The sequence below is a fragment of the Taudactylus pleione genome, unplaced genomic scaffold, assembly GCF_031769625.1.
Source record: "Taudactylus pleione unplaced genomic scaffold, aTauple2 ptg000070l, whole genome shotgun sequence".
Taxonomy (NCBI): Eukaryota; Metazoa; Chordata; class Amphibia; order Anura; family Myobatrachidae; genus Taudactylus; species Taudactylus pleione.
In genome coordinates this window covers 8,822,516-8,838,694 of record NW_028284472.1, presented here as the reverse complement: position 1 = coordinate 8,838,694, position 16,179 = coordinate 8,822,516, and the positions used below count along the sequence as shown (strand labels likewise).

Here is a 16,179-nt window from a genome sequence, read left to right as displayed (position 1 = left end):
GGGGAAATCGTCCGCTCGTAGTACACAGACTGGACATTACTTTGAGTGACAGATTATGCCATTTGTGGGTGGTAACAGGGGAAGGTGCTTGTGAACTGGGTAGTTGTGCTGTGGACGCAGGCGTGTCTGACCATCAAAACTGAGTTTTGTGGGTGTGCATAAATAGCAAAGACACGTCAGAGTACACGTCACTTGGTTGGTTTTTACACTGAACTGCTCGCAGTGCTTGCGGGTGGGTAGAACCTGCCACAAGTGCTGCGATCCCTTCCGATGGTCCTCGATGTACCAATGTTTACACACACTTCCTGGAGATGACGTGCGCTAGTGGGCGTCTCTAGACACGTTAATGGACGTACATATACACAAAGTGATTGCTCGCCAAGACATAGTGGGCGTGCTTATTCCTTTACGAGTGAGCGCCTGTCTTGACGTCACTTAGCTGAATTTACATACGCAGGGAGCGAGCGGCCGCATCTAGCAATTGGGTCTGAATCAGGCCCAATGTCTTTAGATATAAACAAGATCCTACCCAATGGGTGATGTGGAGCCAGTGGGTATTATGCTGCAGAGATCCTTGGTTGCCCTGCAGTGACTCCATGTACATGAACGCAAAGGAAGGGAAGGAATCGGGCATAGATGATCCAAGGTTTAAATGGAAGTCTGAAGTGACTTGCTTTGTATACTCTGGTTTTTAAATGTACAGTATGTGATAAGTGATTTTTTTTCTGTCAGTTTACATACCACCTTGCCTGATTGACCAATCATAATTGTATCTGTATCTTTAGCCATTTTTTGATTGCATGGTTAAATACATTCATCTCTTGCACTGTTATCACCAATTTTCTATCATATGATAATTGTCTTCTCATGTGAATTACATCACTATTTACCTCTTGCATATTTTTTTAGCCTTATATTTTTTTAACATTATTTTTAACTGATTTCAATATATGCACTGTATTCATCATTCACATTAATGATCCTCTCAGAGATTTATTTATCTCTATAGAATGGGTTGGCAAGGAGCAGAGCCATTGTATATGATAACCAAAACCTCTATCCTTCATTACATTTGTTTGGTTTCACTAGCGAAACCAGTATCACAGACGGCTTGCTTACACTCAGGAGCGCCGAGTTGCACCTACACACCACCTTCCTGCTTTTAGGGTTAGGCTGTGAGGGAAAGGGTTAGGGTACCAACGGTGAGGGTTAGGATTAGGCTGTGCTTGAGGGGTGGTTAGGTTCAGGGATGGGGTTAAGGTTAACCTTAAAATACTTAATCGCTGGCATTTTCACCATTGGGATTCTTTATATAGATTCTACTATATATATTTCTTACTTTGGATTTCTGGATATTTCATCATATACAGGAGGCCCCATCTCAGAGTGGTCGAGGTCGTCTCCATACCAGCGCCAAACAGAGTGCTGACCAGTGCAGTCAGATTTTCGTTGTGGAAATACATGGTAGATTCTGGCTTCCCCTGTGCAATATGAATATAATGTCATTATACTGATTTGTTTGCTAATATAATACATTTACATATGGTATAACACAGATACAGATACATTTATGGCAACAAGTGGCAGCTACCATGTTATTTAGTAATGAAATAGGACCAATGGTGATTTATTTTTTAATAAAATACTGTAGGCAGCCACATATGTACCATCACATAGTAGCTATGGAAGATAGTTATCAGTTACTTCATTATAGTACAGTAAGTTTGGAGTACATGGTAAATTATGGAAGATGAACCATGTAACTGCTTTGGGGCACATTTAAGGGATGTAGTTTAACTCCTGGCAGCCAGGATGCTGTCCCTCAGAATGCCAGCACTGAAATACCGACACCAGTTAGAATCCCGGTGCCGACATTCCGACCCCTGCCTTCCCGACAGTAAGTATTGGGGTTAGAGAGAGGGTTAGGGATTAGGGATAGGCACTAGGGGGAGGGTTAGGCATGGGGGTAGAGTTAGGTTTAGGCTGAGGGGAGGATGGTTAGGTTTAGGCTATGGGGAGAGAGGGTTAGATTTAGGGGTAGGGTTAGGATACTCGCCGACACGTGACAGTATCCTAACCCTGTGGGGTTGCCGGTGTCGGCATTCTGACCGCCAGGATCCTGAGCACTGGCATCCCAAGCACTGGCAATCCGTACCCATCCTACATTTACAGCTGGATGTGAATATCTCTCAGGTGGAGCAATACCTTCCTTAATGCCACGTGCCCTATAATAAATTAATAACTACACAAAAATGGGCACTCACCTCCCTGCTCCCAAATACATGACCTTGCACTGATGTGGCCGAGAGACAGGGCTGCTGAGTATGCCGTCACCTAGAGGCAGCTAATCTTAGAAGCATTGTACATAGAATTACTGCACCATGTGTCTGAGGTAGCAATTACATCTGTATATTCAACAATTTGTGTAGTATTATGGGTTTGTGAAACAGACATTATTTAAACATGAGGCGTATATTGTTATATTGGGAATAGATTTTCTATAGGCAACAGTTAGGAAACATACTGTACATTAGGGGACATGAATGGAGGCGCTAACATTCACATACATTTAATGCTAAATAATAAGATGTAAGTTATACTGTACCTCTAGCTGCTTAGCCAGGAAGACATCAATCAGATTCCTCTGGTCATTTACATCCAGCTCTTTCTTCTGTTTTGTAAATGTCTCTCTTACAAAGTTATCAATCTTTTTAGTGTTTTCAAACAGTATTTTGTGAACGCCCGGCAGCCATTCCATCACAGTCGGAAAACTATTGTACAGCTTTAAATGAAGAATGAAGTTTTAAATAAATCTGTAACTTAAATTGAAGCTTTAAATTATTTTCATATCATATACTGTATATAGTCTATCATTGTGATTTATGGGCCTTATTCAGAGATAGGAATAGAGAGAGATCTCTCTCAGCTGATCATCTTGGTGACACCATGCTGCACTGCAGGTGGGGCAGATTTAAAATGTGCAGATAGATTTAGATTTGGGAGGAGTGTTTCCAAACTGATATATAAATTGTAGAGTAATAATAAAGCTGTGCAGTATTTGTGGGCTACATGCAAAATCAGCCAGTATTTACCCCACATGTAAAAAAATTTATGTATTTATACCCCTTGAATTGTAATATGGTTTGTTCAGGTTCACAGTTGAGAGAGATATCTCACTCTATTCCCAACTCTGAATCAGTGTTTATTAAAACACAAAAAATAAGATGCATAGAATTTGCTATCATCCTGTCGCTGACACTATAAACTGATGTATTTGGGGCTTACCACCTTTATCTCAATTAGGGGTGAGCGGGTTCGGATTTCTGAAATCCGAACCCCCCCGAGCCCCCCCGATCCGAGTCCGATCCGAGTCAGGCTCGACTTTTCCCGCCTGACTCGGATTCTGAAATCGAGGCAAAACGTCATCTTCCCGCCTTCGGAGTCTCGCGGGTTTTGGATCCTATATAAGGTACCCACGTCGGCGCCATTTTCTCACTCGGCTGTGGACAGTGAAGAGGGAGGGTGGGAGTTAGGGCTGTGTAGTGTAGTGTAGTGTAGTGCTGCTGTTGTCCACTACTTCAAAGTCCATAGGGGCTGGCTGTGTTGTGCTGTGCTGCTGTTGTTAATAGGGGCTGTGTCCACTACTTCAAAGTCCATAGGGGCTGGCTGGACTGTGTTGTGCAGTCAGTTCTCCATAGGGGCTGTGTCCACTCCAAAGTCCTGTGCAGTGTCCCAGTCCTAAAGAGGTGCTGTAGTGTTGTCCAGGGGGTGCTCTGTCCATCAGGGGTGCTCCCCCCAAGTGCTAAAAATATAATATATTTTCTGTGTTTGTGAATTGTGTGCGCAGTAGCCGCACGTGCATCAACAAAGTAGTGCCAAGCGTGCGCCTGTGTCATAAGTAAAGGGCCGGCTGGCTTGACCGTTAAAGGGTGCTGTAACCCCCGAAAGTACACTCCAGTCCAAACCAAAAAAAAATTATTTTCTGTGTTTGTGAATTGTGTGCGCAGTAGCCGCACGTGCATCAACAAAGTAGTGCCAAGTGTGCGCCTGTGTCATAAGTAAAGGGCCGGCTGGCTTGACCGTTAAGGGTGCTGTAACCCCCGAAAGTACACTCCAGTCCAAACCAAAAAAAAAATTATTTTCTGTGTTTGTGAATTGTGTGCGCAGTAGCCGCACGTGCATCAACAAAGTAGTGCCAAGCGTGCGCCTGTGTCATAAGTAAAGGGCCGGCTGGCTTGACCGTTAAGGGTGCTGTAACCCCCGAAAGTACACTCCAGTCCAAACCAAAAAAAAAATGATTTTCTGTGTTTGTGAATTGTGTGCGCAGTAGCCGCACGTGCATCAACAAAGTAGTGCCAAGCGTGCGCCTGTGTCATAAGTAAAGGGCCGGCTGGCTTGACCGTTAAGGGTGCTGTAACCCCCGAAAGTACACTCCAGTCCAAACCAAAAAAAAAATTATTTTCTGTGTTTGTGAATTGTGTGCGCAGTAGCCGCACGTGCATCAACAAAGTAGTGCCAAGCGTGCGCCTGTGTCATAAGTAAAGGGCCGGCTGGCTTGACCGTTAAGGGTGCTGTAACCCCCGAAAGTACACTCCAGTCCAAACCAAAAAAAAAATTATTTTCTGTGTTTGTGAATTGTGTGCGCAGTAGCCGCACGTGCATCAACAAAGTAGTGCCAAGCGTGCGCCTGTGTCATAAGTAAAGGGCCGGCTGGCTTGACCGTTAAGGGTGCTGTAACCCCCGAAAGTACACTCCAGTCCAAACCAAAAAAAAAATTATTTTCTGTGTTTGTGAATTGTGTGCGCAGTAGCCGCACGTGCATCAACAAAGTAGTGCCAAGCGTGCGCCTGTGTCATAAGTAAAGGGCCGGCTGGCTTGACCGTTAAGGGTGCTGTAACCCCCGAAAGTACACTCCAGTCCAAACCAAAAAAAAAATTATTTTCTGTGTTTGTGAATTGTGTGCGCAGTAGCCGCACGTGCATCAACAAAGTAGTGCCAAGCGTGCGCCTGTGTCATAAGTAAAGGGCCGGCTGGCTTGACCGTTAAGGGTGCTGTAACCCCCGAAAGTACACTCCAGTCCAAACCAAAAAAAAAATTATTTTCTGTGTTTGTGAATTGTGTGCGCAGTAGCCGCACGTGCATCAACAAAGTAGTGCCAAGCGTGCGCCTGTGTCATAAGTAAAGGGCCGGCTGGCTTGACCGTTAAGGGTGCTGTAACCCCCGAAAGTACACTCCAGTCCAAACCAAAAAAAAAATTATTTTCTGTGTTTGTGAATTGTGTGCGCAGTAGCCGCACGTGCATCAACAAAGTAGTGCCAAGCGTGCGCCTGTGTCATAAGTAAAGGGCCGGCTGGCTTGACCGTTAAGGGTGCTGTAACCCCCGAAAGTACACTCCAGTCCAAACCAAAAAAAAAATTATTTTCTGTGTTTGTGAATTGTGTGCGCAGTAGCCGCACGTGCATCAACAAAGTAGTGCCAAGCGTGCGCCTGTGTCATAAGTAAAGGGCCAGCTGGCTTGACCGTTAAGGGTGCTGTAACCCCCGAAAGTACACTCCAGTCCAAACCAAAAAAAAAATTATTTTCTGTCTTTGTGAATTGTGTGGGCTGTAGCCGCACTTGCATCCTCAAAGCAGCAGCGACAAGCGTGCGTCTGTCTGTTAAAGGGTGGTGTAACTCTCAATGTGTTCCAAAAAATAAAAAACTATTTTTTTTATGTGTTTGTGACTTGTGTGCGATGTAGCCGCACTTGCATCCTCAAAGCAGCAGCGACAAGCGTGCATCTGTCTGTTAAAGGGTGGTGACACCCTCAAAGTGTGCTACACAAACAATTAAAATATTGTTCTTTTTTTTTCGGTCTTTGTGAAATGTGTGGGCTGTAGCCGCACCTGCATCCTTAAAGCAGCAGCGACAAGCGTGCGTCTGTCTGTTAAAGGGTGGTGACACCCTCAAAGTGTGCTACACAAACAATTAAAATATTGTTCTTTTTTTTTCGGTCTTTGTGAAATGTGTGGGCTGTAGCCGCACCTGCATCCTTAAAGCAGCAGCGACAAGCGTGCGTCTGTCTGTTAAAGGGTGGTGACACCCTCAAAGTGTGCTACACAAACAATAAAAATATTCTTCTTCTTTTTTCTGTCTTTGTGAATTGTGTGGGCTGTAGCCGCACTGGCATCCTCAAAGCAGCAGCGACAAGCGTGCGTCTGTCTGTTAAAGGATTACATCGGTGACAGCATCCAAGTAGGCATGTCAGACAGTCCGTACCTGTACTGGCAGGAAAAAGAAGCAATTTGGAGGTCCCTGTACAAACTGGCTCTATTTTACCTGAGTTGCCCCCCCTCCAGTGTGTACTCCGAAAGAGTGTTTAGTGCAGCCGGGAACCTTGTCAGCGAAAGGCGTAGGAGGTTGCTTCCACAAAATGTGGAGAAGATGATGTTCTTAAAATGAATTATCAACTCTTCCAGGGAGACCAGCCTCCTGAACGTACAGAGGGACCTGTGGTTCCAGCGGGGACGAATTAATACTCTGTGAGGATGAGGATGTACACACTGAAGAGGGTGAGGAATCGGTGGATGAGGAGGATGAGGATGACATCTTGCCTCCGTAGAGCCAGTTTGTGCAGGGACAGATTAATTGCCAGCTTGTTTTGTGGGGGCCCAAACAAACCAATCATTTCAGCCACAGTTGTGTGGCAGACCCTGGCGCTGAAATGATTGGTTTGTTAAAGTGTGCATGTCCTGTTTATACAACATAAGGGTGGGTGGGAGGGCCCAAGGACAATTCCATCTTGCACCTCTTTTTTTTCTTTGCATTATGTACAGTTTGGGGCCTAGTTTTTCAAACTGCCATCCTGTCTGCCACTGCAGTTTCACGCCTAGATGGGTCACGTGTTTGTGCCGCCCACTCGTGTCGCTTAGCATAGTCATCCAGCTACCTCGGTGCAACCTTTTGGACATAAAAACACTATTGTGAGGTGTGAGGTGTTCAGAATAGACTGGAAATGAGTGGAAATTAAGGTTATTGAGGTTAATAATAGCATAGGAGCAGAAAAACCTACAAATTCTGTGATTTTAGCTGTTTTTATGCTTTTTTTCAAAAAAATACAGATCCAAAACACAAAACCCAGAACCCAAAACACGGAAGGGTGGTTTTGGCAAAACCAATCCAGATCCAAAACACGAAGAAAGATCCAGATCCAAAACCAAAACACAAAACACGAAAAGTGGCCGGTGCACACCCCTAATCTCAATATATGTATTCAGTGCCTCCACCCAAGCCTCATTGTCTCTGTTCCCCAGTAGCAGGCTTGGGACAATCCCCTGAGGTAAGTTAATAACAAGCATTGCCTAGTCAGACAAATACAGCATAGAAGCAAGGGCGTATATATAATGGGTGCAGGGTGTGCGTGGCACACAGGCCCCTTGGACCAGGGGGGCCCCGCATCGCACACCCTGCACCCATAGAATTACTTACCTCTCCGGAGTCCCACGTCGACGCTGGGGTCCGGTGCTGTAAAAACGACTGGAAAATATCCACTGCGGCCATTTTCCCATCATTTGCACATGCGCAGTACAGGGAAAATGGCTGCCACTGCCATTTTCCCAGTGACCTGCGCATACTCTATAGACTCTGGGCGCACTCTAGTGCCCAGAGTCTATAACTCCGGCACTGGCCGCGCACAACTCTGTGCCCTCCAGCTGCTGGACAGAGAGGAAGGGGCCCATATTGGAGACTGCACACGGGCCCCCTCCTCTCTAGAAACGCCCCTGCATAGAAGAATTGCTTTGGCTTTACAAATAAGATACGTAGGGGCTCATTTATCATTCTATATGTGCTGCTATATCCCTGAAAACACCTGTTTTCGGGGGTTAACCGCAAATATTAAGTTTCCCCCACATGTATTCTCCGATACCTGCTGCGATCCCTCCATTCCCACTGACAGCCGCCTCCCCTATAGGTTTCTACAGGGGATGCGATGCTGCCAAATTTACCAACATCCGGAATGCGATGCATTTTTGATATTGGCCCCATCATCTAACGCCATCTGAAGATGGCATTAGCCGCTGTAGACTAGGGGCTACACTGCGCAGAATTAGCTGACGGAGGGTTCCGCCGGAACACCTCCCCGGTAATGGCGGCCGTGCATGTGCCGTCAGCGGGACTACGCATGTCATTATTGTCATTGGTGAAAGTAGGAGTTAAAATTAAGTAAAAGTAATCCCTTGAAACAGCAATATGACAACAACTTACCTTGACCACAGGGCTTCCCAGCTGTCTGACATTTTCATTCACTAAACTCATGAGCTGCAGAATGGTTGGGTCATCATACTCAAATCTATGGCTGAGTAGTACGGACACAATTATATTGGCCACAGCAGCATTAATAATGGTCAAATTATTGAAGGGTTTTCCTAAAATAAGAAAAAAACAAGTTTTCAAAACAAAAAGAAAATAGAATGTACAGTAGCAATATTCACTTATCTGATCACTCTAAAGTCAGAAATCTCCACAGCTTCAATTCGGGGACCCCCTCAGCTCCAGTAGTTCTTATTGTAATTATACCCAGCACCAAAGCCACAGAAAAAGGTTCACGGCCCACAGTAGTGTAATGTAGTATAAAATGGGGTTTTGGTACTTACCGGTAAATCCTTTTCTCTGATTCCACAGGGGACACTGGAGGCTTAGTACACTTGGGTATAGGGGCGTGAATAGTTGGAGCTGGCACATTAAATAATTTAGAAGTGTGAAGTTCCCCCTCCTCCGTGTCCCACCAACCCCTCAGTTTAGAAAAATGAAGACCAAGAGATGGAGAACAAGAGGAGCAAAGAGAAGCAAAAATCACACAACAAACAGAACCATACAAACACATGGAACCAATCAAACAGGCAAACGAAGAGCGCTGAGGTGGGCGTCTAGTGTCCCCTGTGGATTCAGAGAAAAGGATTTATCAGTAAGTACCAAAATCCCATTTTCTCTTTCATCCACTAGGGGACACTGGAGGCTTAGTACACTGGGGATGTCCCAAACTTTTCCCTATGGACGGGAGCTCTCTGAGGAGCCTGCAGAACAAGGCTGCCAAAGCGTGAAGTTGAAGCTATAAACGTGTCAAACCAATAAAACTTCACAAAGGTATGTACCGAGGATCAAGTAGTCACAGGGCACAATTGCATGGTGGAGGCACCCCGATGTGCCACCCATGATGCACCAACAGAGCATGTGGAATGCTCTGAAATAGACGAAGGAGGTTGCCTATCGCTGCTAACATATGCCTGTCGGATGGTCAGCCGAATCCACCTCGCCAACGTCTGTTTTGACGCCGACCAAACCCTCCATACAGCATCATACAGAACAAAAACAGATTCAGTCTTATGGAAAGATGCCATCTGAGCCACCTAGACACAGAGAGCTCTAACCACATCTAGAGTCAAGGATACTCTAGAGTCCTCAAACAAGGAAGGCACCACAATAGGTTGATTTCTGTTAAAAGCCAACACAACCTTAGGAAGGAAAGCGGCTTGTGTCCGGAGCTCCGCCCTATCATCATGAAAGATAAGGTACGGGGGCTTACAAGACAGGGCCCCCAACTCCGAAAACCGACAGGCTAAAGCCAATGCCAGCAGGAGAACTGTCTTCCAAGCCAAATACTTCATATCTACCTCATCAAGCGGCTCAAACAGGGAAGACTGAAGAAACGTAAAAAACAAATTCAGGTCCAAGGGAGCTTTAGGAGGAACAAAAGGTGGCTGCACCCACAACACTCCCTGAAGAAAAGACTGCACCACAGCTATGACGGCCAGTTTGCATTGAAAGAAACTAGAAAGTGCAGATATCTGCACCTTCAAGGACCCCAAACAAAGACCATTATCTATCCCCGTTTGAAGAAAAAGCAATAACCTGGATAAATGAAAAGTCCTAGGTGGAAGGCCCCAACTGTCACACCATGCCACATAAGACCTCCAAATGCGGTGGTAATACACAGCCATAACTGGTTTTCTGGCATGAAGCATAGTGGCGATAACAGATTCTGGGATGCCTTTGCGTCTCAAGATAGCGGTATCAACAGCCACCCCATTAAACGCAACTGCATTAGGTTGGGGAGCACGAAAGTACCCTGTTGCAGGATATTCAGATGAAGTGGTTGGGGCTACAGGTCGTCTGCTAAGAGAGCCTGATGGTCCAAGAACCTACTCCGCCGAGGTCAGTCCGGTTCCATGAGAATGACCAAGGCCGACTCGTGTTTTATTCACTTTAGAAGACCAGGAAGTAGAGAAATTGGAGGAAATAGGTAAACCATGTCATAGTTCCATGGAACTGTTAATACATCTACTGCCACTGCAACCAGATCTGGACAGGTGTCTTGGTAGCCGATGGTTCAATCGAGATGCCATGAGGTCCGGCTGAGGCCAACCCCAACGATTGACCAAGGATGTTTCCAGGCCACTGAAAGTTGGCCTTGAAGCTGAAAAGGAAGGGAAAAACAACAGACCGTTTTTGTTGTTTACCAACTAAATCAAACTCCTGAGTTTCAGGTACTATGTCCTCAGGTAAATTAAGGACCTGCCTGATCACCCGAATTAAGGGTTCCACCACCTGAGAACCAGATTCTAAATCTGGCGGTTTGGACACATCATCTTCCAAAACCTTGTCCAATTCACCCTCCTCATTTTCCTCTTGTGATGGGTGTTCTTCGTCCGAATCATCTGACTGGAGTGCTGCTGTCGGTAGTGGACATTTTTGTGATGGCTTTTGATAGGAAGTAGAATGTATGTCACTAGTGGAACCCATAATATGTACCAGGCTTTCCATTGATTTAACCAATCCTGTCACACAGGGGGGTTGAGACTGATGAGACACAGCCAACTCTGACGTTAAGTCTGCCATAACTCCCGCTAGGTCAGAGGCCCATGGAGGAGTAGGCGTGGTACTGTAGTAGGCGATGCAGTGATTGCAATAGATGGATCTACTACTATACAAATATCACATAGTGTGGAGCTAGTAGCATATGTCCGTATTTGTTTGTTATTGCACCTTGAGCAAACAAACATTTTTTGTGAAGCCTTGGTGGCTCTGCCTGTCATGTAAGAGACACACAGCCCACTCACACAGAAACAGTAAAAATACAGAAGAATCAGAAGGCTAAAGGAACACAGAGGAGGAGATTCACACCACTCCCTTCCCTAATTACTGGATTCCCTGCAGCACCAGCCAATTATAGCACCCCAGTGGCCAGTGTACTCACAGCCCTTAGAAAGGATCCTGCTGTAAAAGGGATGTCAGGTGCAAGGAGAATCAGCCTTCTGCAAATGATGCCTGCAGCCTGTAGTGAGGAGAGAAGCAGGCATGTGTCCATTTTAGTCAGCAGCACACTAGCACAGCCCAGCCTTTGCAGCGCAGGGCGAGAGCCCGCGCTGTTCAGCTCGCACCCTTCTGCTTCCCCGGCACCAATATGGCTACCCTTGCCAATCATTAGTAGTTCACAGTGCTGAACTGCCAGAGCTGTATTTCCCTGACCAGCGGGGGGGTGGGGGACTCTTGAGAGCCGCGCTGTAGTGCGGTTTCCTGTCAGTTTTTAGAGGGGGGGTCGGCGGGCGGGCGAAGGGGGATGCGCAGCTGGGTTTTATACTCACTGCGCTCCCCTTGCATCCACTGAAGGAGGACTCAGTGCTGCTTTGGCAGCGAGGAGCTGTCAAGTGCTTTCAACAGAAGCCCTGTGCACTCCTGTCTGACTCTAAGTCAGACCCACACGTTTTAGAGGGGTGGTGAAGGGTCCCTATTAGTTGTTGAATGAAAAAAAAAAAAATTAAATAAATAAAATAATACTCCTGGAGCACAACATGAAGTGACCAGCTCCCTGACACTTTTTTCTAAACTGAGGGGCTGGTGGGGCATAGAGGGGGAGGAGCTTCACACTTCTAAATTATTTAAAGTGCCAGTTCCAACTATCCACACCTCTATACCCCAGTGTACTAAGCCTCTAGTGCCCCCTAGTGGATGAAATAGAGGATGCAATTTTAATAAGAACTCAAAGGATTAAAAGCACATACATAAAAAACGCTTATTAGTGATTATCTTGTGGACAAGCAAATCTAACAAGTCAGATGTCACAACTTTCAGCACTTCACAAAGTCCCAAATGTGAGCACACAGTCTATGATTCAACTCTGAAGCTTATTCCGACCAACCGTTACCACTTGATGCGTTTTATGGTGAGGCAACTTCATCAGGGATTCATCTTTGCACTTTGGCAGTTGAATGACTAGATATTAACATAACAAATCAAATACTTATACATCTTTGTGTCAATGAAGCCTACAAATGTTTAAACTTCAAAAACTAGGAAAACATTACAGTATAAAATAGAATTTAAATAGAGACAAACTAAATTAATTAATAATTACTAAACACATTTAATACATCTTAGACCTATTCAGCTGTTTTATTAAAAATGCCAAGCTACAGTATTCCCTCAAATTTTATTATTAAAAAAGGAACTGGACAACCCAAAGTGGTGTCAAGAGAAGCCCTTGTTTTGATGCATTATGAAATCCCCATCAACAGGACATATCCATTCTCAATTCACTACCCATGAGTCCACAAATAAAATCCTCTACCGGCCGGCTGCGTGCAAACGCAGCCTTGAGACCGAGTCTGAATCAGGCCCACTGTTCGTTAGACTCAAGCTTCTGATAAGCCTGTACTGTCCTTGTTTGATGAAAGAAAATTTGCTAATTTATCCAGAAGCGTAACAATGTATAAGCCTTCATGGGTCAGAGTAAGTACTATGCCAGTTTGCATTGCGTATCTTGTTTTATTTTACTCTGTACCTGTTCAGAAAGTGTGTGGTAGGTAATGTCAAATTCACAATATAGGCATAATAACTAGAGCCTTGATTCAGCACGGATCCCTAATGCGATCGCAGCAGCAATCACGCAGGCAGCTCTGCTGCGAAAATATGCTAATGATTGAAATTGCAATGGACGCCATTTCCCCTGTCTCACATCCGTAATACCTTGCAATCAAGCAAAAACATCGGTGACATCGAGTACCATCGGAGCCTCATGCACAATTACAGCAGGTCAGATCTTACTCAGAGATTGCTAACCTTCCTTTACGCAGTGAGTACTAAAGGTATGTATGCCATCGCAGGGGTTAATATATGTACGCCTCTGTAACGGCGTCCAAACGCATAGGAGTGTCTGTGTTTCTCCGACCATCCCCCCCATCACCACCCCTAAACGGCACTTCCTGTCAATCACACTGCGATTACTCTGCGTGGTTTGTGCGATCGCAGTGGTGCCTTCGCGCACGCTCACTGCGATGCATATGCATGCGCAGTACTCAACAATCGTCCACCTGCGTGCGCTTTTCCAATTGCAACCTGGGCTGAACCAGGCCGCATGTTATAATTATGTCCATGTTGACATTGTGAATGTCGCAATATTGAAAGTCAACATTTCAACATTATGAATGTCTACATAATGACTACATGCCAGTCAGAAAGCCAAAGTATGCAGTCTTGCGCAATTTGCCGTACACTGAGGCAATTATAATACAAACACATTATGTACGAGTACACAACACAGCAGGTAAAGATGGCTTTGCCCGAATGAGCTTACAATCTAAGAGGTATTTGGAACAAATGATGCATGAGGTAATGGAATATCAGTTGTAGGTGCTGGTGAGGAACACACGTGTGGTCACTGCAAGGCAGAAGTATTATCAGCCACCAGTATTTATGCAGCCATTGGCAACGTTCCACTTCACTTGCTGGGGTAGCAGCTCACCCATGGCTGATTGCAGGTGTTGGGACTGCAAGGGTGTGCTTCAGTCTCTGCAAGTGAAGAAGTCATGTACACTGAGTGGTCTTCTGAGATCATGTGAGATTAGGGTGCTGTTGTAGATTCAGGATGCCTGTTCTCTAGTTGGAATCGGTATAACCCTAACCCTCCTTAGGGGTGCCTAACCCTAACCTTCCCCCCCAGTGCCTAACCCTAATACCCCCTCTAAGTGACTATACCTAACCCCCCTTCCCCGCCGCCTAAACCTAAGTCCCCTGGGGGGTACCTAACCCTAAGTTCCCCCCGGGGGTGCCTAACCCTAACCCTCCCTCCCCCTAGCCTAACCCTGATCTCCCGGGGGGGGCCTAACCCTAAGTCCCCCCCGGGAGCCCTAAACCTAACCATCCCCACCCCGCGGCTGTCCGTGCCTGGTGCCCGGCATCCCATTGCCGGGATAAAGCAGATAATGCATTTAACCCTCGCCAGGATAAAGCAGTCGGGAAGCCGGCTGTCGGGATTAGGTCCATCGGCTTCCCGACTGCATACCCTCTAGTTACCTAAATGAGTATAAGTAAGGAGATCACAGCATACAAGGTCTTGCCCTGGTTTGCTCTACTGATACAGTTGATATGTGTGTTCTATTTGGCGGTAATAAGCAATGTAAATAGTATACACCAGTGGATCCACTAATTGCATTAAACAACTCAGGACTTACCAGCACTTTGGTTTCTTGTATAGTGGTATAATTGTACAGCCATACTCACCAGGGGTGGAACAAGCAGTGGTGCCGCTGGTGCATTGCACCATGCCCCGAATGAGCCCACAGCTGGTAGCAGTATAATAAGTCAGACTGTCATATATCAAATTAATCACCACAGTCTCCCAATGCATCTTAGGCGCATCGCATTGTGACTTAGAATAGTTTTCAGCACAATAACATGCAATAAAGATGCTGTGACCGGACGCCTTTCACCTAGGCCGCCCCTGGTCACGGGTTAGCGCTTTTGGACTCCCACTCACCGTCAGTGACCGCCTGTCACTGACTCCACCCACTGCGCCGTGGGCGTGTAACGATGCTGCCACCACCAAACTCTACCATCGGCGTTTGGAACCACTTTTTACGTACAATCAGGCTCCTGCCTAGGCACCTGGAACCACTTCTGCTGCATATGCGTTGACTAACTGCGGACACACCTCCTGTTTGGTGTTGGCTGTTCCCACCTGATCCCTCGCAATGGACCAGGTCTGCACGGTAGCTTGGCAGAGGGCTTGAACTTGGAAACACGGAGCTCTTACCCAGAACAGCAGGAAAACGGAATAGCGTTTTGCGCAATTCTGTTGGTCGCAGGATACAGATGTAATAGAATTTAAAGGCAAAGGTGTTTATTGCTCTCAGTCTTAAAAAAGACCCTCCCTTCGGATTGAAGGGGAATTTAAGCATACAATACAAGATGTTACAGCAATTCTTCTCCACACAGGATTCACAAGGATGTACAATTTTTCCAGGCACGAAGCCTCCTTTTATGCCACTCTAATACACATTTCCGCAGGGGGTAAGTCGGCCCTGTGCTTTTCAACCAATCATCATAAGTGCATGACCTGTGCATGTGCTAGCCACATGCACGTTTAACATTGTCCCTTATGGCAAGGGGGAGTGGTGACTCCCCTGTGCCTGGGCTCAACCTCGGAGCTGGGCAACGCCCACAGCTCCGCTCCATCTGGACACAGCCTGGAGAGATAAGGATTTCCCTCTGAAAACGGACTTCCAGGAATCTGCTAAGGGACCAGGCTTGCTACTCTTGCCCGAATATGAGCTCCAGAGGTGGGCAAGCAGGGTCCCTGGCAGAGACTCCTGGCCACGGAGGAAAGTCCGTTTGGAGCTCGGTGGAAATTCTTAGCTGGCTGCATTAGCCAGCTTCCTATGCACCTCCTCATCCCACTTCCAGGCATGAGGCCGCATAGGAGGATACTTTATTTCCCTGGACGGGCTGGAAGATAAAGCAGCCCACTGAGGACTCTGGATCCCCCTAGCCATCCAGGGAAATCACAGGTAAGTGTACTTTACTTTAAATTATACCCTTAGAATACATTTTAAATACATTTATATTGGTTATTTTACTGTGCCCAGCGCTCAGCGCTGGGCTCCCTTATCCTTGCAGTCTTGGACTGCTGGGTTCAGTGCTGGGGCTCTCGCAGCGCTGGGGGTTACCAGGAGTTAAATCTCCTGAGCACCGCCGCCACAGGACTCTGCTGCGAGCGCTCTGTACTGCCCCCACACAGCCCTGCTGCACTGGAAGTCGGCTTCTCCGGTCTCCCAGCGTGTGGCCTCTCCTCTGCACTCGGGTATCGGGAGCTAGCACTCCCGACCCCCAGCGTGCGGCTACCACAGTTCTCCCCTTGGTGCAGTG

At 46.4% G+C, this 16,179-nt stretch overlaps 1 pseudogene across 1 annotated transcript in view; it reads right to left on the bottom strand.

The window, feature by feature from the left end:
• Positions 1 to 16,179, bottom strand: part of LOC148533748 (cytochrome P450 2C5-like) — a 44,958-nt pseudogene that overhangs the window by 17,429 nt on the left and 11,350 nt on the right. Inside the window, exons 5-7 of the transcript XR_015877683.1 lie at positions 8,245 to 8,405; positions 2,606 to 2,782; positions 1,340 to 1,481 (exon numbers count right to left, since the gene is read on the bottom strand). The product of XR_015877683.1 is annotated as a cytochrome P450 2C5-like (transcript). The remainder of the gene's footprint in view (positions 1 to 1,339; positions 1,482 to 2,605; positions 2,783 to 8,244; positions 8,406 to 16,179) is intronic.